We start from the raw sequence: 24,480 nt of genomic DNA, 5'->3' as shown, positions 1-24,480 counted from the left end.
CGTCCTGTGTAAAATCCTGTTTAAACCAATCCACATTTGCCCATAAGGGGTTGAGAAAAAAAGGTGTCTAAAAAACAAAACAAAATTAAAGATGCGGTATTTATAAATCATATGTAGTTGACAAAATGACTGTATATTCCAAGTTTAATGTTACCAAACCCAGGAATGACCCTTTATAAAAAAAATAGTATTAAAGGAATTAGTATAATAGGGACTTTGAATGGTCGGTGATTGGCTTCAAAATATGTTAAACACATATAAAATCCATACAGACTGCCAAAAAGTAACTTTTTTAACACATTGTACTTTTATTTTTAAGGGCAACTACCAGACATAAGGTTGGTCGGTGGGTCTGATTCATGCTGTGGGAGAGTGGAGATCCTGTATAATGGCACATGGGAACCGTGTGTGATGATCACTGGGACATGAATGATACTGCTGTGGTGTGCAGACAGACACAGTGTGGATCAGCCATCAGTGCTCCTCCTAGCGCTGCCTTTGGTCAAGGCAGTGGATTGATCTGGCTGGATGACGTTGAATGTTCAGGAAGTGAAGGAAACCTCACACAATGTTCACACAGAGGACTAAGAAATCATACCTGTAATCATAACAAAGATGCTGGTGTTGTTTGCTCAGGTGTGTTAAATCTTTTTTTTATTGTTTTTATTTTTATTTTGGAGGACATGAGCAACAGAAATTATATTAATTTTCATTTTTTTTTAATTTTCATTATTTCTTAACAAACTGTTTAAAATAAACATACATTTATTTTGCAGGTGATCTACGGATGCCGACTCTTTCCCTGACCTCCACATATGCAGCTGTTTCTCCTGGAGAAATATCCAGTTCAGTTGCACAACACCTAAACCAAGATGCAAGGCTAAAGCTGAATTCCAGCTCTTCAGAAACGGACCATCTATATCCTCCCAGACACATGAATCTAGTGTGACTTTCAACCTTGTTAATGTAGACGTCTCACATCAGGGCAGCTACAGCTGTGTGTTACTCCTACCAAAACAACATCAAATCACCTTTGAGCAACATTACTTTCATCACTGTGGGTGAGTGCAGTCATTTTAGTACCATTACAAATAATATGCATTAGTAACATGCAAGTGAACTCATTATGTAAATATGTTTTTTTTTTTTTTTTTTTTTTTTGCCTTTGTAAAAATGCCTTGGGATTAATTGGGATCTTGACAAGATGCAGTTCTTGAAGTCATTTTTTTATTTATTTAGAGAAGTTTAGCTTTATTGTTTGAGTCTCTGTAATCATAAAATGTATTCTTCTCATTTCTAGTGAACTTGCAGCAGCCCAATATTTCCCTCAAGTGACGCTGATGGATTGTTTCATGTGGGGCCTCAGGGGCCAGTGATCAACCTGGGGTCACAATTTCACTATCATCTGTAACACTGACCCTCAGTTTCCTGGAGGATCTTTTCACCTGTACAGAGGGTCAAACATCACCAGGGACTGAGTCAGCTGTCAGTCTCTCTGCCTCCTTCTTCTTTCCTAAAGGCAGATTTTTCACTCGAGGGAAACTACAGTTGTGTTTATTGAAGTCAGTGTCTCCTCACGCTCCTTTCATTCCATCTGACTCTGAACTGCTGCTCATCACTATCACAGGTAATGATGTATAAGAGTCTAAAAACAATCTGAACTGCTGGTAATGAAAGTTTAACTCAAACACGTGTCTCTCTCAGCCTCCCTGCTTCCTGTCATTTGGTGCTGCAGTGTCAGCTTTGCTGCTTTTATTGTCTGTCCTTATAATCAGTGGCTTAAAAACGGGGTATGCAGTATATATACAGTCGTATATGCAGTGCATAGGAGCGCCACACTTAGGGAGGTCATTGTACCAAACTCAACCTGTGAAAATCTTTAACAAAACATTATAAATAATCAAAATCTTAGTTATGGAGTTAACGGAGTTCAAAAAATGTATTTATTAAAAACTTAAGATGCGGAATGGTGTATCTTTTTGCGACCACAACAAACGGGAGACTTTTCAGATGAGCACTTTAGCTTGCCTTCAGCACCAGGCGCAAGTCACGCGCGTGGAAAAGGTACAGGTGCCAAATGAGCTTCAGTAGAACAACAGTGAACTGCGGTCTGATGAGATATTGTCATTTCAGGAAGCCAAACTTTCATGTCCTGTCAGCTGTTCTATAATGCGCACTCTCACTTCATAAATAAACCGCACTAAGTGCGAGCAATTCGAGAACACACTAGGGCGCATGCCGATAGACTATGTGTGTTTTTTTTATATAGTTTAATGCACAAGTATGCCAAAAAAATATATACATTCTTATTTCCCTTTTGTACAGAGCTCTATTTAGGTATGACATTAGTATCACAAAAGACCTTTCCCCAGCGGTGTGTGGATGATGCGCAAAAATAATAAATTGACTGAACTAAAAAAATACTAAAAATACTTCCCCTACGTTACTTGTGTTGTCGAATGACTTCCCCCTACAATTGGAGAGGTCAAGCCCCAGACTGTCAACCATGGCCAAAATGCAGTCAGCCAAGATCTCCACGGTGTGATTTTTTAATTGTTCAAATGCCAAAAAACACTCCACCACATGCCCATCAGGATCAACAAAATGAAAAATAAAAGTTGGTTAATCAACATGAGAGAGGTCTGTGGTTGACTCCACAATTACAAGACAGTATTTTAGGTTTTGAATTTCCTTAGCGATGGTTTGCTTGATTTTCTCCCCCATTAGCTAAATAAACTCTTCAAACATTGTCAATGATAAATAGGATACAGTACCCTTTCCATTCCACCCAAACTTAGGATATTTTCAGCTCAAAATGGATCATACTCTGCCAAAAGTTCGAGGATGCCTAGAATATTTCCATTATGAGCTGAACTCAACAACTCATAATTTCCTCTGAATGCCAGTCCTCTCTCCCCTAAAAACTTGACTGATACAACTACGCCGTAATACTTGTTTCCAGTATTCCTTCTCTGATTCCATTTATTGAATTAAATCAATGGTTTCTGTGGCCTTTGAGCACCTATGTGACATTGTGACATACAAGCCCTGTGCTCCACGCTTCTCTCAATTCCCCAACCCTCTCCGAATATTTCCAGCCGCAAAATCCGTCAACGAAGGCATTATGCTTAGTGGAAAATAGTTTGCACGAGTAACAGTAAATACATCCATTTGACAGGGAGTACAGTAACCCACTGACCAGAAACAGTTGGGCCATTTGGCAATATGAAAGGCTGAGTAATGCATTGGTAAAACTCCTAGCGTTCCCACCGATTGCCCTATTACTCACAGATGTGGAGTATTTGCTGCTTAATTTTGGAAAGGAGTGTGACGAGTGGGGTGGGGCCGAGGGATGTGGGAACGAGGAGTTAGGCCAGGTGTAGTGATTGGAGATGAGCTACACCTGCGACCCACCGCCGGTCTCGAGTCCCACATAGGAGATGGAAGGATATAAAACTGGAGCGACGACAGTGAAGGACGAGAGAGGACCAGGCCTGGGCTTTATTTTATGTTTTGCTTTTTATTTGTGTGCATCAGTCGTCCGTGAGGGGCTGATGCAGTGTTTTGTGTTTATTTTTGTAATTAAAGGTTCATTTTGATTGTCCGCCAGTTCCCGCCTCCTTCTTCCCGATGATTAGGAAGTTTATATTATTACAGTGGTGCCGAAACCCGGGAGAAGGAGGGACACGCTGCTGAAGATCCCTCGCCGCTGTGGTGAATCCGCGGTGCCATCGAGCTGGCGAGGAGTGTGCCGCCATGGACGCTCGAGGCGGTAGGCTGGAGTGAGTTGCCGGGGACGGGTCTAGCTCGCTGCCGGCCGCCCGCGATGTGGAGGGGCGGCTACCGTCCATGAGGGAGCAGAGAACAGGGAACGGGGGACTCCTGCCGGCTGCCCAAAACTGGATGAGCCGTCGCCGTCCACCGGGGAGTAGAGCGCAGTCTCGAGGGACGATGGGGGTATGTGATGAGTGGGGCGGGGCCGAGGGACGTGAGAACGAGGAGTGAGGCCGGTGGAGTGATTGGAGATGAGCTACACCTGCGACCCACCACCGGTCTCGAGTCCCACGTAGGAGATGGAAGGATATAAAACTGGAGCGACGACAGTGAAGGATGAGAGAGGACAAGGCCTGGGCTTTATTTTATGTTTTGCTTTTTATTTGTGTGCATCAGTCGTCCGTTAGGGGCTGTTGCGCTGTTTTGTGTTTATTTTGAATTATTAAAGTTTAATTTGGATTGTCCGCCGGTTCCCGCCTCCTTCTTCCCGTTGATTAGGAAGATTTTATTATTACAAGGAGCTGCTCCTTTTCTGATAAGAATAGACTTCACTTTATCACTAGACATGTTTTTCTATAAAGCGGGGTCTGTAACTGTGTCGCACCATGAATTGAGATCATCGCCCTCCTCACTGCAGGAATGGTTTTCAGCCTGCTCCACCTGGTGGTCTGTAGCAAGGATATTATAAGATTAAACTAAGCAAGAAAACTGAAATAAAATTAAAGAATACTGAATATTTTTTTTTTCTTTTTTTTTTTTTTTGTAATTTACACATTTTAATATTTAACATTTTAAATAAACATATTTAAATCCTCTAAGTTGACTAATTAAAATACATTTACGCAAGAAAAAAAAATACAATAAAACAATAAAAGCTGAAATAGGCAATTATAAAGTAAAATTTTATTAAAAAAATAATTCATTTAATAAAAATGTATTTCAGTAATTCAACTCCGTGCACACAGACTGAAGTAGTTTAAGTCTTTGGTTCTTTTAATTATGGTGATTTGGCTCACATTTAACAAAAACCCACCAATTCATCTAAATAAATTAGAATACTTCATAAGTATGTTCATTTACTGTACATGTTCTCAATACTTGGTAGGGGCTCCTTTTGCTTTAATTACTGCCTCAATTCGCCGTGACATGGAGTTGATCAGTTTGTGGCACTGCTGGTCAGCAGAAGGAAGCATTGCTCAATGATTTCTTGGTAAATGGGTGCAATGACTTTGGTTTTCAAAAAAACACAATGGACCAACACCGACAGATGACATTGCACCCCAAATCATTACAGACTGTGGAAACTTAACACTGGACTTGAAGCAACTTGGGCTATGAGCTTCTCCACCCTTCCTCCAGACTCTAGGACCTTGGTTTCTTGGTTCACCAAATGAAATACAAAACTTGGACTTTTCTACCACTGTGCAGCAGTCCAGTTCTTCTTCTCATTAGCCCAGGTAAGATGCCTCTGATGTTTCTGTGGTTCAGTTCGCTGACATGTCTGTGTGTGTTGGCTCTTGATGCCTTGACCTAAGTCCATTCCTTTTGAAGTTCACTCAAATTCTTCAATCGATTTTTGCTTGCCAGTCCTCATAAGACTGCGGTTCTCTCGGTAGGTTGTGCATCTTTTTCTTCCCCACTTTTTCCTTCCACTCAACTATCTGTAAACATGCTTGAATACAGCACTCTGTGAATAGCCAACTTCTTTGGCAGTGAATGTTTGTGATTTACACTCTTTGTGAAGGGTTTCAATGATTGTCTTCTGGACAACTGTCAGATCAGCAGTCTTCCCCATGATTGTGTAGCCGAGTGAACCAAACTGAGAGACCATTTTGAAAGCTCAGGAAACCTTTGCAGGTGTTTTGAATTGATTAGCTGATTGGCATGTCACCATATCCTAATTTGTTGAGATTAACTAAATTAATCAGGAATACTTAATGACACATTCACACAGAAGCCTAGATACGTGTTTTTAAGTTTGCGCGAGACACTATGAAGGGACTGCAAGATGCAGGCACAATGGGTATACACGTATGTCTAGTGCTTTTTTACATAGAAAAACAATGTAAAAGTAGCGCATTGAAATGGAGAAATACGTTCTGTGGCCTCCAAGCGAGTTTAGCCAAAATATAAAACCTTTACCATGCTAAAACAGACTCATTTGCTCTCTCTATGCCCTCCTTATTCACATATCTTTATTTTTTATGTTGTTGTCTCAAGAGTCTACACTATAAGCTTTTTACATCACCAAAACAAATTGTGTGCAATGGCAATAAATATATTTCTGATTCTGGCAAATAGTACTTTTTCCTATACACTTTACACAAAGAAAGAAGCTCAAAGAGTGGTTCATATAAATTATAATTTGAAACAGGATGGGATAGACAATTGTTCTACACAAGGCAGTTGCTAGCAGGGCAAAAGGCTGTGACATTTCTAGGGGCCCTGGGCCAGAACACATTTTCAAGGGGGCCCACAGCAACAACCTGCACTGGGCACTGGTCTGGATACTCCAGCTACAGCCCTGGTTGGCAGGCAAAACAATGATATGGACACTGTCCTGTCACTAGCTAAAAATTCTTATTTAAACATTCTTTGAAACTTTTGGGATAATGTAAGTACACAAGTCAGTGAAATATATAGCACTGTTCTAGTGGTTGGATATGTTAAAAAAATCTTACATATTGTGTTTTTAAGTTTCACTATAAGCTGTAACTGACAGAGATGCATTTTGGCGGCAGGGATTTAAAACTTTAACAAGACTCAAATTGAAAGACTAGATTTTTCGATCGTGTAGATGATAGTGAGTTTTAAAACATTTCAGCCGGTTTATATATATATTGTGTATGTATATATTATTTATCTCGTGTAAGATGCATATGGTTGAGTTGCGCTGCAGCGCTTAATTGTACAGTGATTCTCTTCAGCACACAGTGTGAGTAATATTAATAACTATGACTGTCATATACATAACATAAGAACACTGTTATAATAAAATGCTGTGAATTTTTATAGTTGAGTTGCCGTGTTTCTGCATGTTGTTGCGTGAAAAACACATAGACAAAATTAGTTCATTCAGAGCTGCACAGACATTCGGGGCATTTTGTGTAAATAGCCTTATACGTTGTGATATTAGCATTATGATGTTTAAATAACCAAGCGTATTCTATATAAGATAAATAATTATTTAAATCCCTTTGATAAAAACCTGCTGTCGAATAGGCAACTTCATTCTACTGGTAATTTTCAGCAAGCATTACATACATCCCATCCTGTAATTCCAAGTCAGTCAGATTATTGCACACTGAGATATGCTGCCCTACAAAGGCAAAGTGCAGTAACTACGCTAACACTGAAACTGAGAAAAATGCCTTTAAAGTTTTTACATCAGCCAGTCAAGCGTGTTGTGGGTAGATTAGTGGCAGTGCGTTTATTTAAAGCCTTTTTAGGATGACATTTTTTATAGATAAAACCATGAACATTGATGTGACTTTTGACCACTTATACTACACTCTGCCTTTGGATGACCTTACACAATTTAACACTATTGCAAAAGCAAAGTGCAATATATACAAACAAAATCAGATAAAAAAAAAAAAAAAAACAGTTCATCCAGCATTCTTTATGTGTTACTTACTACATGTTGATTGTTTTTATAACCTATAATAGTTTTATTGGTGTTTGCATATGTTAAAATTACTACGTAGTAAGCCTCAAGATCATCTTATCGCAGTCCTCCTTTTACCAAAAAGGTGTAAGTTTTGCTTATTTTATTTAAAAAGTAATTAATTACAGACCAAGTAGTTAAAATTCACATAATTTAAACTATATAAATATAATTAGGGATAAAGGAAAATAAGGGATAGTTGTGATTCTCTATAGGAAAATAAGGGGCAGAATAAGGGATGCTCAAAATATTTTTACTGTACCACGTCCATGTCCACATTTAAGTATATAAAAGGTGTAAAAAGTTTTCTCAGAAAAAAAAATAACATAATATATATTTACATTTACGCTTTTATACAAAGCGACTTACAAATGAGAACAATAGAAACAGTCAGGTCAACAAGAGAACAACAACAGTATACAAGTGCCATGAAAAGTCTCAGTTAGTCTAGTACAGAACGCATTTGATTTTTTTTTTTAAATGAAAAGACAAGAAAAGAAGGAAAAGTGCTAGTATTAGTTGATTAAGTGCTGGTGAAAAAGATGAGTCTTTAGATGTTTCTTGAAAATGAGTTAAGACTCAGCTGTACGAATTGAGATTGGGAGGTCATTCCACCAGCTGGGCACAGTCCAGGAAAAGGTCTGTGAGAGTGATTTTGAACTTCTTTGGGATGGCACCACAAGGTGTCGTTCACTTGCAGAGCACAAACTTCTGGAGGGCACATAAGATTTAAACAGTGAGTTTAGGTATGTTGGTGCCGTGCCAGTGGTCGTCTTGTAGGCAATCATCAGTACCTTGAATTTGATGCGAGCGGCTACTGGTAGCCAGTGAAACCTGATGAGGAGAGGAGTAACATGAGCTTTTTCTGGCTCATTGAAGACAACCCTCGCTGCTGCATTCTGGATCATTTGCCGAGGCTTGACAGTACATGCAAGAACGTCCCGCCAGGAGAGCATTACAATAGTCCAGTCTGGAGAGAACAAGAGCTTGGACAAGAAGTTGTGTGGCTTGCTCTGACAGGAAGGGTCTGATCTTCCTAATGTTGTATAAGGCAAATGTATATATATATATATATAATTTCTTTGCTTAACATATTTATTTACAAATATTCTAAAGGGAATTTTAATGAAAAATTTAGATTTTCTTGCCTAGCTGGATGTTGTGTTCATGATAATCATGTTGCTTGCATTCACTCCAACTGATTTGCTAAAATCAAAATGCGGTTGGTGAAGGGAAGGCAGCATGAACCGGCTAGCTGTGAACCGGGAATGACCAGGCAGCAGAGGATTCTTAAAGCCTTCCTCGAATGTGTTAACAAATGAAACAGTGATTTATTCAAAACAAATAATTATTTTTCAGTTAAGAATTTGTTATTTGCATGGTCTGGTAGTCATATGGTATATGACTGCGAATAGGGGACAGACTGCATTCTGTATAACTTTCATACAGAATGCTTTGATGAATTATATAACTTTACCAGAGCCAGCTAACTTGTTTTTACAAATTTGGATTAGCTACCAGAATTGTGAAGAGATGTCTGAAGCAACAAACATCAATGCGATTACAAGTCAGATTACTATTACATTGTCAGAATGGATATCTGTGGTATCCAACAGGAAAATAAAGCTGAGATTGAACCAGGATATTTTGTCACAAGACAGAACAGTTGTCACAAAGCCCATTTTAGGACTTAGCTACATTTTGACCACATGTGTAGTTACTGCACTTTTAATTTGGATGGCAGTATGTGTCTCTGTATGTCCAACGGCAAATTTGAAAGGTGTCTAAAGATTCATACAGCAGTGTCATACATCAGCAGTGTTGTGAACGCCACTTTAAAAGGAGATAATTTATTTAACAGAAATCACGTTTTGAGAACTACAACGAATGACTCGTTTGGACTACAATGCATATTTTCCAGGATTTGTGATATCACAAATATTGACAAATGGGACGAGACCTGGGGCCTGTACCACGAAGCTGGATTAGGTGGCTAGCCAGCTATGTTTCAGCTTAAGGCTGGTTCACACGGCAGGATAATTAGGCCGATTTTAGCCCCGATTCACCCCTTCCGACAATCTTAGGATGCTCCGATTATCGTAAAATAATCTGATCAAATTTTCCTGCCGTGTGTGGTGTGTTAAGACTGCTCTCCTCTGCTCGGAAGAATGTCGGGACCGCTCCGATCTCAAATCGGGGATATCCAACATGTTGGATTTATTTGGCCCGATTTCTTCTCGTGTGTGGTGTCCCCAGGGGGCAAGGAACTCGACCGGAAGTTGAAGTCGGGTGGGGGCTGCCATCTTTTAGCAGAACTTCACTTGCGTTAGCATTCCCATTGACTCCCATTCATTTTGGCGTCACTTTGACAGCGAATAACTTTACATCTGAGGCGTTTAAAGACTCTGTTTGTCCATTATTTATTTCTAAAGCTACACGACAGTGTATAAAGGGCTCCATTACCTTCTATGTTACATTATGGCCCCGTATAAACAGTTTTTGTAAAAAATAGGCTAACGATTGCGTCATAACCACTCGGCTTTCTGTCGCATTACCATACAGACAGGAGGAGAAGCTCGCAGGCAATTAACTTAATATGGCGTACTGGCGTTACATTTTAAAATACTATACAAAATAATTAATCAGAATACTTACTCCTGGTCACTCACGACAAAGAACTCCCCGTTCAAGCTCACCGTCTCTGCAAGATTAACGATGGCAGTTTGCAGGCACAGCCACTAGAAGATTTACATCTGGCAGACAGGTTGCTGACGTCGTCAAGCTTCGTTTGAGTCTGCGCGTCAGAAACGGAAGTGCTAAAAAACGCTAAAACTGGGCTTCATTTGTCTCAATTGAGTTCCAATGGGGTCGCTGTGTCCATTTCTTTTACTGTCTATGGGTGTCCCCCGAGGACAAACAATCATGCAGCCTGTGGACTGTGGCGTGTAGCCAATCAGAAAGCGAGGTGACGAGGCGGTGACCATCGCCTTTTTTTGTTTTTCTTATGTTTTTTTATTCCGTTAAAAACAAAGCACAAACTATGGCCACTGCATCCTCTTCGTCCGCCATGATTGTTTACTCTAAAGTCACGTTTGATCTCGAGGGATTTTGCGAGATTTTCCGTCTGACCTGGGAATGCACGGGAGTCAAATCGGTTCGTGTGTGATGTGTTGATATTGCCGTGTGGCTGCACACCACACACGGAACGACCAAAACTGTTAGATCTGTGATTTTTTTATCGCTGTGTGTGGGGTATCTCATATTTGGAAAATCGGCCGACAATTTTAAAATCGTCCCGTGTGAACCAGGCCTTAGTTTCCGCAAACCCTGGGTTTTAGGTACTATGAAAGTAGCTCGGCTTTAATCGGTGTTCGTTGCCATGGTATCTTACGCTGCACGGCTAACCTGCTCCGGGGCAGGTTATGTTCTGGATTCAAGATCTCAGACTGAAGGTGAACCAATCAGATGTGAGAGAAGTGACACATGTCTGACACAAAGTCACTCCAGTTTATCTTGCTCCAAATTAAAGGTCACCTTATGCTTAAAAAAAAAAAAGTCTGGCTTTAATTATAATAACTGAGTCATTTTATGATTTATATAATTATTGTGATTCATATTATTATTTATCTCTTACACACAAGCAATTTTAGTTTAACAGTTATTATAAATTATTTTAAATAAATATTAATGTATACAGATCATGTTATATAAATAAGCTGTAGTATCAAAAGATTGCACTATTATAAAAATTACAAATCTGAATTTACATGTTCAAGTCTCTATCACTATATATTTTAAAATGTATAAACTAAGTTAAAAAAGTTCCACTTGTGACTACACTGATGGAGCAAGATCATTTAGTCGTCCTTCATTTTTCATATGACATTTAAATTTGTCATATTCTTCAATCTCTTAACCTTTAGCAAAACCTTTAACCTTTAGTTTTGAATCTCACTGGGTCTCTCACGAGAAGTAAATCAAACTTGCTTTTTGTTGCAAGGCTCGTGATTGGCTGTTCGCCAGTCATGTCACACATTCATGTGCACGCGCTCCACAAACTCAGGATCAAAGCCTGAATTGACAAAGAAAGTTGATGAACAGCATCATGGTACCAACAAAACCGGATTGGAGAGGTTTGGTTTTGTCAACTCAAAACTAATCCTGTAACTCTGAATTTGTTCAGCTACCATCATGGTACAGGCCCCTGGTTGTGCTGCAATAGAGAAGGAAAAAAGTGTTATCACTATGTGGAAGATGCGCAAGCTTTTCCAAGGCAGGCAGTCATTACAATAATCCAGGTTTAAAACGTGCTCAAATTGATTTGAATTTGATGTCATTTTTACACTGAAGCTTGCAGGCAGCTATGGTAAGGGAATTTAATTTCCCAACCAGGTGCCAAGTGCTGCCAATCACAACACACTGTAAGGATCCACCCGCCAGCCCAAATAACAGAATCCAGCGGCCTGGTCGAAGGTTTAATGTGTATTCTGTGTTTTACTTGCGCTTCTGAATATATCAGGATTTAGTTTAAATCCTAGCCTAGCTTCATGCTCAATCTGACTCCAATTTCATGTGATCATTTAATTTAGACAATGTTTCTATTTAAACACTGATCACAAAGGTTGATTATGTATCAATTTTGATATTTGATTATTCTGGACTCACTATACTTTCAATTATCCGTTCACTGGGGACCTAATGTCTCTTTTAAGTCTCACGCTAGCTTCACGTGGATCTTACGATCACAAACTCTCCAGTCTGATGTTAGTCAGAGGGTGTAGGTAGACTAATACATGTTTTGCCTGCCGCCTACTGCTTGCTTATAAGAAAAGTGTAGTTTATTTAGTTTTTTCCCATACAACTTGCTAACGGCAGAGATAGACAGAAATCAGGTCTCCGATGATGTGACTACTGCTCCTATCATTCTCGAGCCTTCAGTTTGACCTACCCTGGCCGTAACTTTGCAGTAACAAAAGCCTCCTCACAGTTTACTAGTCATAATGATTTCAGACAAGTTTAGGATAAATCAGATATAACAATTTATTATTAGTCAGGTATAATTGTATCATGTCAATTACATAATGAAAACAATTAGAAGCCAATTTAGAAAAGATATTGCAATTGCATTGTAACCTTGTGGCAACTTTGCTCCTGCACAGACACTGTAGCCATATGGGCAACAACCACTTGATCCACGCAGGAGACAAACAAATTTAACATAGTCACAAATGTAACAGTTATTCTAATTTAAGACACATGTTCTAAAATGTATAGCAAAGCACTCAGGTGTTTTAGAGAATAAACTTAACTAGACAATGTGCACAGGTAGTAACACAAACAACTATGCAATGTGCTCTATGGGCACAATGTGTTCAACACAATTTTTCTTTTTGAGTAAATAATAATATACCTGACTTCAGAAAGAGACATAGTATGGAGCATATGAGATATACTCCACACTATGGGCTTATCTGACTACAGAATCGCCCTGTACTGTTTTGTCACTCCCCTTAAATACTCAGACCAGACAACAAAGAAATCTTCAAATCAGTTGTAAAAACCTAACGGTCATTTTGGTTAAGTAGGTTCCCGCGGTCACATAAGGGTCAAACCTGGTTGGAGTAAAACATTCTCAAAGACCCCTAAAGGTGAACACACCTCCTTCTCAGCAGAACACAATTCTACAAAAAAGTTATTGATCTTTCTCATAATATAAATGACTATTGTGAAATAGAGACCATTTTACCAATCGCACAGAGACCTTTAAAATGATACTAAACATGAAGTGGAAAAAACAACATTTTCACAAGATATAACATGGCATATGGATATTCTTGCTCTTGGAGGAGAAGAGTGAGAGTCAGAGGCAAGGAGGGGAAAGGAAAGGGAGGAAGGAGGTCGTAAATAGGTGTTGTTTGCACTCCTTGAAGATCTCTTTTTCAGATCAGTTTTATTGTTTTATTGCATGGCATAATGGTATCTGTTTTCTGTGAGCTCCTGAGTTTTGGCTAGGGGAGTTAATTTCGTAAGGAAATAATTTAATTCCTTTCAGCACTCTGGCCCAGTCAACCAATCACTGCACATTTCATATTTCAGAAGGTGGGCCTTCATTTGACACAAGCCATGCAATACACTTTACGAGCCGTTCATGGGGAGAGAGGTGTTGTAATAATGTGACATAATAATATATGTGGAAAAATTTGGTGTTTTTCGAATTACCTATTATGAAAGCCTGTTCCAGTACACCCCCAAAACAAAATCAAGACTTTGTAAAAGAGCATAAGTTACCTTTAATGATGTACATCTTAATTAAAATGCTTTTGTCATTTAAAATAAAATAAAATATTTTTGTGTGAGAGATTAATATTTTATTTTAACATAACTTCTTGTAATTAAAATGTCTCAGTGTAGTTTTTGGTGAGCTTAAAAGGGACGTTTACATCTAGTACAAATACAAATACAGCATGTATGCAGAAAAGGGGCTATGGATTAAATCTTGATCTTGAAAAAGTGCAGTTCTTGAAGTTATTTTTATTTGTTTACAACTGTTTGAATTTATTGTTTCAATTCAATGAGTCTCTGTAACCATATAAATGTATTCTTCTCGTTTTCTAGTGATCTTGCAGCAGCCCAGTATTTCCCTCAGTGATCCTGATGGATTGTTTCATGTGGGGCCTCAGGGGCCAGTGATCACCAGGGGTCACAGTTTCACTATCATCTGTTACACTGACTCTCAGTTTCCTGGAGGATCTTTTCACCTGTTCAGAGGATCAAACATCACCAGGACTGAGTCAGCTGTCAGTCACTCTGCCTCCTTCTTCTTTCCTGAAGCAGATTTTTCACTCGAGGGAAACTACAGTTGTGTTTATGAAGTCAGTGTCTCCTCACGCTCCTTTCATTCATCTGACTCTGAACTGCTGCTCATCACTATCACAGGTAATGATGTATAAGAGTCTAAAAACAATCTGAACTGCTGGTAATGAAAGTTTAACTCAAACACGTGTTTCTCTCAGCCTCTCTGCTTCCTGTCATTGGTGCTGCAGTGTCAGCTTTGCTGCTTTTATTGGCTGTCCTTATAATCATCCTCCTGCTGAAGAGAAGACAAAATAAAAGGAACAAGGAAACGCATTCAAAGTGCTCTTTTAAGAAAGGTAATTGTTTTCATTTTATAAAAGAATTCAGGGGAATTCAGGAATTCAGTCTTATAAAACTGTTTCATCCAAAGGCACACAGGTCTTATATATATATATATATATATATATATATATATATACACACACACACACACACACAAACACATCCATATATATTTGGACATTGTCACAATTTTCATAGTTTTAGCTCTGTATGCCACCAGAATATATTTAAAATGATACAATCAAGATGAAATTGAAGTGCAGACTTTAAGCTTTAATTCAAGGGGTTGAACAAAAATATAACATTAAAAGCCATTTTTGCAACAGTTTACATACAACCATCTATAACCAATTACAACCATTTTTATACACAGTCCCCCCATTTCCAGGGGCTCAATTGTAATTGGACAAGTAAATTCATATAAGGTTCCATTTGTGCCAAAATTATGTCGACATGTTGTCTGTCTATGCTATGTGTCGTCTCAACTTACTCACCTTTCCTTATCGTTTGACTGTGTCGTCTTGCGTGTCAATGCTGCATGTGTCATGACTATGCGTCGTTTCCCTCTGTCGTTACTTTGTGTCGTCTTCCATGTCTATGCTATGCATCGTTACTATGCGTCGTGTCCCTTTGTCGTTACTATGTGTACGGTGTACATTTTAGGACATCCTCAGACCTCAGTCTAAATGCAAAGGCGTCATGCCTCAGACTAAAAGGCTTCAATAATCGAACAAAACGGCATTGCACCTCGGACTGAAAAGCTTCAGGTCTTACGAAAAACTCAGGTGGAGTATCGCGTTGCCCCACCCCATGTGACGTCACACGCACATCCAGGCCTGGTCCTCTCTCATCCGTCACTGTAGTCGCTCTGGTTTTATATCCCTCCATCTCCTCCGTGGGATTCGAGACCGGTGAGTCGAGCAGGTGTCGCTCATTCCCCAATCACTCCACCGGCCTCGCTCCTGTTCCCACGTCTCTCGGCCCCGCCCCACTCGTCACAATTATCTAACATCACAATGAGGCATCAAAATTTTTATGTGTTGGATGGTTCAAATTGAGATGCCTGACGCAGAATTTAACTGATCATTTTCACCAACACTAGAGGATATCTTTCACCAATTGTTTTTGAGTTAACTCCTTAAGAGTAAAGATAGAATAACACTGCTTGATTAAGACTGCTGATTTTACTGTGTACGCGTGGTTTATAATGTCTGTAGGTGCATACATATTTACCCCATATCTTATTTTATTTTGTATAAATCCCTATATGTGCATAAAAAAATGCATATGCAATTTCTATACCTATTTTGTGCGTACGCAACATTTATAAATGAGACCTCTGGAGATGTTGATTTATGATTTTGTGTTCTCAAGACTCGACTATAGTAATTCTATATTGGCGACTCCCAAACATCTTTGAGTCGGCTGCAAATAGTACAAAATGCTGCAGCCAGACTTTTGTATGGGACCCGCAAACATTATCACATCTCCCCAATTTTGGCCTCTTTGGGTTGGTTACCCATTCAAGCCAGAGTTGATTTTAAACTTTAAATTTTTGCCTTAAGTTTTTGAAGCCTAACAATTCTCTGTTTCACTTGCATGAAGAGATCCTTTGACTGCATGATATGAGTTCACAGCAACAGCTTCCAAACGCAAATTTTACCTGCTTAAATGATTTAGAAATACTGAAGGAAAAGCCATCATCTGGCCTTGAAATTGCTTTGAGTCAAATGTACAGTCACTTATGTTGCCTTGAAAAAAAGTGGGTGTTGAGAATGGAATGCTCTCAAATTAAAGCTGAGTGTGCACTTTAATAAGACCATATTCATTATAGAACTGTAACTTGAACATGTTTTGGTCAAAAGCTAAAATAAAAAGTGTGTGTCCAGATATATATGGACCTAACTGTATATATATTTTTCCCTTTAATTGTCCTTCATCTCTTTGCAATATCACTAGGTCAAGCTGCATCACATAGAAGCAAAAATGAAGAGGATGATGAGGCTGTTTATGAAAATGTTGAACTTAATGAAAGCATGGATCATGATGAATTTGAACAGGACTATATTAATGTGGACTCTGATCGTTCTGAACAGGACTATATTAATGTGGACTCTGATCGCTCTGAACAGGATTATGTCAATGTGCACTCAGATGATTCTTAAGAGGACTGTGTCAATGTAAATCAGTGGTCTTCACAATTTTTTTAATGGGAGCCGCACTGATAGGGCAAAGTCATTTGCAGAGCTACTGTTACAACAAAGTATAAAACGTTACATCCAGCCATAAATAACATGTCCTTTTATCAATCTGTCATCTGTGTATGCAGGTACGTGCACACATAGACATCAAAGGGGGCTTGAGGACCTGCCCTTTTTATTTCTCGAGAGAAAGTGCACTTTTTTCTTGGGAATATATATGTGTGTGTGCCTGTCTGCACACAGCTTTCCCTGTCAAACAAATAAAAAATAAAAATATCAGGTCGGGTTAGGAAATTATGAGGCTTTCTCCCCTTCTCCTCTCAGCAGCACAGCAGTGTATAACGCACATTAATTGGCACATGCACATCACTGAAAGACAGAAAGCCACAGATGTGAAGCCCTCCCTCCCTTTCCACTGTGTTTGTCTTGGTGTGGAGGTGAGTGGTGATGAACAACAGACTAAGCTGTGCCTCGAATTTACAGCTAATTATCCAAAAGACAAAAGGCAAATATAATTTATCTTGCTTTATATATATATATATATATATATATATATATAGATATATAGATACAGACAGTGAGCTGATCATATATGTTTGATCAATTTAGCCTTCTCAAATCATCATGACTTGCCTAAAATAAAATCTATAGCCTACTTATACTAAAACATAGGGCTTTGCAAAAGATCCAATGCGATTTTCATGTGCTTTTGTCAGTAAAGGCGCTCCTGTAATTATTTCCAGCACGTGCATTCAGATCAGGGTTGCAAGGGTTTCACAACAATGCCTGCTTAGTTGCTTCTCAAAACTCGTCCAAAACTAGCCCAATCACATTTCCAGGGGGATTCCTGGGGATAAAATACATGTTTTTTTGGCAGGGTTGCCTTTGTAAAATTAGCATTTTAGGGGCTAAATATCATACTATTGGGATTTGGGGGGGGTCAACCACGGACATGAAAAACAATCACAGACTTGGAAACACTGGTTCAGGTGGAGCGGCATTTACAGAAAGCTGTCGTTCAAGAGCTGTTAGCTCTTAAAATGCTAATTTAACCACGGGAACCCCACCAAAAAAAAACTTTATTTTATCGCCCGGAACGAAACGCGATTGGGCTAGTTTTGAGAAGCAATTGGGAAGGTTTTGTTTTGAAAACCTGGCAACCCTGATCTGAACACATGTGCTGGATATTTCTTATCACAGGAGAGCATTTACTGACAAAGATGTGCATGAAAATCGCGTTCGATTTTTTGCACAGCCCTACTAAAACAATTCAAGCATATAACAATGTTTAAACATTAAACCCAGAAAAATGTGTGCTATATCCAATAGTTTCTGTGGAGAGGATGCTAAAGCACTTTTTGACATGGAGGCACCAGCACAATCACTTACATGTTTCAGTGGATACGCCATCATTTTTGCCCAAAAGGTAAGAGTAATTCATCATTTGTAACTGGAAAGGGTTCTACTTTTTTTCAAACATGATGTGCTTTCTGCCGTCTGGTCTATATATATATATATATATATATATATCATACATATATAATACATATATATATATATATATATATAATATCACAAAATTAACTCAAACCATAAAGAATAATAAAAATATATATATTACATTGATTACAATGAACAGTGCTTATTTGAAGCAAAAGTGTTTACTCTCACTTCTCATCAATTTAATGCATCCTAGTGTAATAAAAAAATCTCGCTGCAAACTTTTGTACATAAATTTTACATAAATTTTTGTAATATTGTGCATTACCATTTAAAGGCCTGGATTCTATTTAACAATGAATTATGGGGGGGGGGGGGTCAGTTTACAAATTTATCATCACATCTGTTTCTTATTTGATATTGATATCAGAAATTTTCTTAAGCAGCAAATCAGCATACTATAATGATTTCTGAAGGATAATATGACACTGAAGACTGGATTAATGTGGCTGAATATTGTTCAGTACAAATACGTAACCCTGTGATTAATGCTGTATGGAAAATATTGTGTGACTTCACTAACATTCACTAACATTAAGAAAACTGATTACTTGCATGAAATGTATGTATTGACTGATTTAGAGTAGAAACTCTTATGTATTAGAAATAGTTTTCATGATAAATGGAAAATGTAGTAGTAAGGTGTGTGTTACGGATAGTTAAGAGAAGCAGAAAAGGAAAAAAGGCTGGAAGATACTGAAAAGGGAAGTGCAGTAAACAACTGAAAGCCTCGGCGGAGGATTTGGCAGCACTCCAGGTGATGACGTCAGAAGAGAGCTTGGAACCAGCATTCAACGTCTACTTATAAAAGACTTGACGGAGATTTGACGGATGGATACTGAATAGTGCAGTATCCCTCGACTCCTGATACCAGCTCATTGTACCTTGATTTTGTAACTTTAGTATTGTACTTTGATATAACTTTGTTCACTTTAATAAAACTTATATTATATTATTGACAAGTTATTGTCTACCAGAGTAGTAATTTAAGAGCCATAAGCAAGAACTGACCACAGGGAAGTCTGCTGAGCAAATTGTAAGTACTTTCAGAATGCTTATATTTTAGTTCAGATTCGACTTTCCTTACTTTAAGTGATTTACTTCATGATAATTGCATAGATAAATATTTTTCTGCTTTAATATTTGTATTGTGTGGAAACGAGAGGCTGTGCTGTATCAGGAATAAGTCATGGCTGAAGGGGTTGCAGTCACTTAACAACGTCCTATTCACGATACAACACATCCTCTCGTACCTTATTACTTGCATATCACACTCGCAATTCTAGACTTGTTTGATCGGAGCTATGAGTCTTTCTCATAAGTCTTTCTATATATACAGACTCATACATTATAATTGTTCTTTAAACAAAAGGAATTCATTTAAATTATTCAAATACATTTTATAATTTGTTTTGTTGTTTTGAATGCCCTGTTTTTAAATTTGAAGCATTTTAATGTTTTATTTTTGTATTTATTATTGTTTGCCAGAGCTCTTGCTCTACATATTACTACAAGTCTCTTTGTCATAGGTTATGATGACAAAGTATGTAGAAATTCTGTTTTTAGTTTTTTTTTTTTTTTTTTTTTTTTTTTTTTTGTGTTGTCACAAACTACAAATGTTAAAATAAATTTTTTGAGCCCAATTGGTTCGATTAATCAAGTGAAAGAGTCAAAAATCATGGAATTCTTTCAAGATTTCCTTGAACTTGAAGGTATGGACTTAAAATGTTTTTATAATGTGCTATGTTATTTGATAACCAGGTGTAAATCTGCTACTGTTGTTCCCAATGTAAAAGAACATTAATTAACTAAAACATTAATTCTCATTACATCTCTTTAAACCAGAAGACGCAGCAGCAGGAGAAAACTTAAAGATAATGCAGTGATGACTGGGCAAGCTCACAGGCATCTGCTTGTGTCAGAAAGGGGAGAAGTTAATATAGTGTTTAAATTTGACCATTGTCTATCATTGATTACTCAACTTCATGTTATTTCAAACCTGCAAGACTTCGTTCATCTTCGGAACACAAATGAATATGTTTTTATTGAAATCTGAGAGATTTCTTTCCCTCCATTGACCGCTACACAACTACCACTTTGAACGCCTTCAAAAAGTTAATAAAGAGATAAAAACTAATCCACGTGAATTTGGAGTAAACTATTCAATTTGAGATAAGAAATTTTGGATATTTATTTTGAATATGGATATTTTGCAGTCTTTCTGAAACGTCAAAGTGGTAGCTATGTTGCTGTCAATGGAGGGACAGAAATATCTCAGACTTCAATAAAAACCTGTTCATTTGTGTTCTGAAGTGGAAAAAAAAATTTCAAGTTTGGAAAAACAAGAGAGTGAGTAATCAACAACGAATTTACATTTTGGGTGAACTATCCCTTTAAGTGCATGTAAGGGGAAATAATATATGTTTGTATTTGGTGTACATTTAAAAAGTCATATCAGCCAATTTTTTGTGGGAGCCACAAACAAGTTCTATATTGTTCTAATATTCTATATATATTCTATAAGTTCCTTATTGCATAACTTATTTTTGTTTGTTTTTTTTTTTTTCTCTTTAAGGCAAAATACTTAAATTAAAATCAACTTAATATATTACATTTAAGACAAACCATACAACAGGAGCCCTTTTTTCATATACTGTTACGAACTTTAAAAGTAAGGAATGTAACGTAACATTTATATATTACTATGCTGCTGGATGTGAAGTGAGGTGGAAGAACATGACAAACAATATTTGAAAACAAAATTACTAATAATGTGAGCTATGTACAATGTGATAAATGTAAACAAACATAAATCATAAATTAGTTATCTTACCCAGTAAACGACCTGTTGCTCGCCATTCTCGCTTTGCTTCTTCTCTTATCTTCTCGGTGGCAGCAGCAGCGGCGGGAAAACCGTAGTGGGCGTGGCCAACTTGTCACTTCAATCTAGGGTGACCAATAGAAAAATCCCTTTCATTCTGGTTGGTAGAGACCGCTTACTGAATATTTTGACCCGCAAAAAAGACTCTCTCAGAAAAGAGAGCAAAATGTGTGGTTTTGGGATGAAAAGTTCTCCGAAGTGCACAAGGAAAAATAAGGTTTCAAAGATTTACACGCACTGAAAATAATTCTGTTATCACTTCTTATTATTATTATTATTTATTTTTTTAATCAAACCACAAATGCAAAGTACCACAAAAAGTTCCTCACTGAACATATATATGGTATTGTGATCTTGTGATCTTCATGCATCACACATCTGGCACTGCAAATATTTCTCTACCAGTACCATTACCATTCTGCATTCAAAAGTTTCACCGCTTTTGAGCCACATTGCATTACAAACCTCAACAGGTCTTTTCTCCCACCTGAAAGATGTACAGCACAAATCTGCTTTAACATTTGTTATACAATCAAATGCACAAAAAGGTTTCTGATGTGTCAGGTATTTGGATGATAAGAGTAATGTTTCATAAAGATTTCTGTTTTGTGTTTTCTGACCAAAACGTACATGCAGGTGAGTTCCTCTTTGTTATCACTTTTAGAAGACCAAGAGCAAATCATTACCAACATAAAAACATTACACAATACACAATACATGGATTGTAATGCAACGGTTAATGCGACAAACTTTGGGGGCTGTGGTATCCACTCCCCAGAGAGCAGTACACAGATTGTGAGTAATGTTGCGAAACACAGAGCTGAGAAGCGGAATCAGAAGATCTTTAGCTGAGTGGTGACAGACCTCTTTTAGCTGGGGTTGATGGGGGGATTGGTGAGAGGGGCACCTCAGCCGGTGAGAGCAAAGGGACAGTGGTTGTACCCTACCGGGCCACCCCCACTGTGCACAGCCCTGGTTATGAGTAATATTATAGGATAGACCTTTTTTGCAATAAATTCCTAAACCTAGATTAAATAAATGCATAAAATTAATAATAATGAACAGCTCCACAACTGATTAATAATTTAAAACGCTAATTTGTGTGGTAGTAGTCTGGTACAGACCAATTTGTGGCTTGATTGTTAATTTGATACATGAACATAAGGTGGAAAATTTCCAATGGCTTTGTGGGCAGATAGAAAATGAGGGGAAACGTTACTAAATTGCTGCCATGAATGAAAAAGTGGCCATATAATATGTCTTGGTTCACTAAAACATGCATGACATCTTCCTGTATGCTGCCTTCCTTTCTGACACCCAAGTGTAAGATCACCCGCAGTCTTGTGTTGTTCAGCACTGAAGTGTAACTATTTTGGGAAGTAAAGTGCAGACCAATGCTTCATTGGTAAATGTGACTATAAGTGCATCTTTCACTTCTCTAATGTGCTCACCATAATACTGGCAACTGTTGCTTTGTATCCTTGTCATTGCCTGGACAGGTTCAGTGGATGACTGCTGTCTCCATTTGTCTCTTGATACTGAAAGCAATTTTTCCATTCCCACGTAAATTTAAGAAAAGGAACATTGCAAATTTGCAACCAGATAAGCAAAAATGTACAGCAACTATTTTGAGCACAAGACCTTGAGGACATTTCAAGCAGTCTTATTTGAAGGAACAACTTGTATAAAGATGACCAAAGTCAGCTGACAGACAGTGCTTTTTTTCTTTTTCTTTTTTTTGCACAATAAAAGTTAGTGCTAACTGACTTGCATGTTAAAGTTTATTTCAGTGTGCAGAATGCTGCAAGGTTAAACTAAAGAAGGGCTGTGTGATTGGTACATGAGGTATTTTTAGAGCTTTTAGTAATCTCACACCTAGCATCATTAAAAAAAAAAAAAAAAAAAAAAAAAAAGTCATACAGCTCCCTGCATGTAATTTCAGTACAGAAGCACAACTGAAACCCTATGAATATAAAATAATACTGAGCCATACTCACTGAAAAACAATAGTGAAATACATACATTATTTATATCATTTTCTAACTGAGGAGGAGAAAAAAATGAAATATGCTCCTTATTAATACTGTGAAAATAATTTACTTAATGTGCATTACTTATGTTTGGTGTGCCTGCAAATATTTATGCTTAAAAATATTACCACAATAAACAAAATGTTTTTTTTTTAATGTGCTGTAAAATAATTCATTTTAAGTTTAAACAAACAGCTTCACATCTGCATGAGACATCTTTGCTTCTACAAAATAACACTTCCTCAAATTCTTCTCACAAATTCAGCATGATTTCACATTGAATGCTAAACTTAGACCCAATCTATACATACTATGCATGTGAGCATATATGGTTAACTCTCAAACAGTTGAAGAGTATCACTTTTGTCGCAGAAACCACTTGATATGCAGTAGTTATATTTATACAGAAGTGTCTTTTTTACAGATTACAAAAAAAGTAAACATTTTGTGTGGGACATTAGTTTTATCAATTTTTTTTCTGAATGAACAAACATGCATTTTACCCCACAATAATGGTGGAGTAGTATCGTCTGGAAAGAGCTGATTAATGTCAGTTATAGCAGCAGTGCTAAACCCTGCTCCCTTCCTGAAGACTTCAGTTCCAGCTCTTCTCCAGCACACACGTCTGCTGTTTTCATGCAATCCACATAATTCATGAACATCTAGATTAGCTGGTTTGATTAGAGTTGGATCTAAACCACAGGATGGGAGTCCTCCAGGAGCAGGGTTGGCTACAACTGAACCAAACCAGAACTGAACCAAAAACATTCCTGAGAAAAACAGTGAGGGTCACATCATTATTATCACTTATATAAAACTATACATTTTTTGTTTAGTTTAGGGGAAATAGACTGATGTACAGATCAGTTCCTAACATACACATAGTGTGTGTTTCTGTTCTTACCAAAGCGTCATCAGCTCTTCTCACTAATCAGGAAGTAACATCTTAATTTGTGCACATTTTGAAGAAACGCAAGCCAAGCATCACCATGCCAAGACCTTCTCTTCTCACTTTGATATTGGGTAAACTCAATTTTGAATTATTATTTTTAATTTAATTAATTAACTATTATTTCTGTTTTGCATAACAGATGGAGGTTATAGATGAAAATATAATTGATTATAATCTTCCTATATCACTGCAATGTTAATATCACAATAATATTTCATCCTTAAAACAGTTAATTAAAGACTGTGAACGTGAATGTTTAGTTGTGCAATCTTTGTATCATTTTCGTAATTTTTTAGACTTTCACTGAGCTTTTACACATGCTTTTTTTTTCTGAAACT

The 24,480-nt window shown here is 37.7% G+C and overlaps 1 pseudogene; it reads left to right on the top strand.

Moving 5' to 3' along the window:
* Positions 1 to 1,352: 1,352 nt before the first annotated feature.
* LOC113079429 (uncharacterized) lies at positions 1,353 to 16,743 on the top strand (annotated as a pseudogene).
* Positions 16,744 to 24,480: the final 7,737 nt, after the last annotated feature.

This window comes from Carassius auratus, unplaced genomic scaffold, assembly GCF_003368295.1.
Source record: "Carassius auratus strain Wakin unplaced genomic scaffold, ASM336829v1 scaf_tig00027995, whole genome shotgun sequence".
Classification (NCBI taxonomy): domain Eukaryota; kingdom Metazoa; phylum Chordata; class Actinopteri; order Cypriniformes; family Cyprinidae; genus Carassius; species Carassius auratus.
The sequence above is the reverse complement of the archived record's forward strand: the minus strand, read 5'-3'. Positions and strand labels throughout refer to the sequence as shown.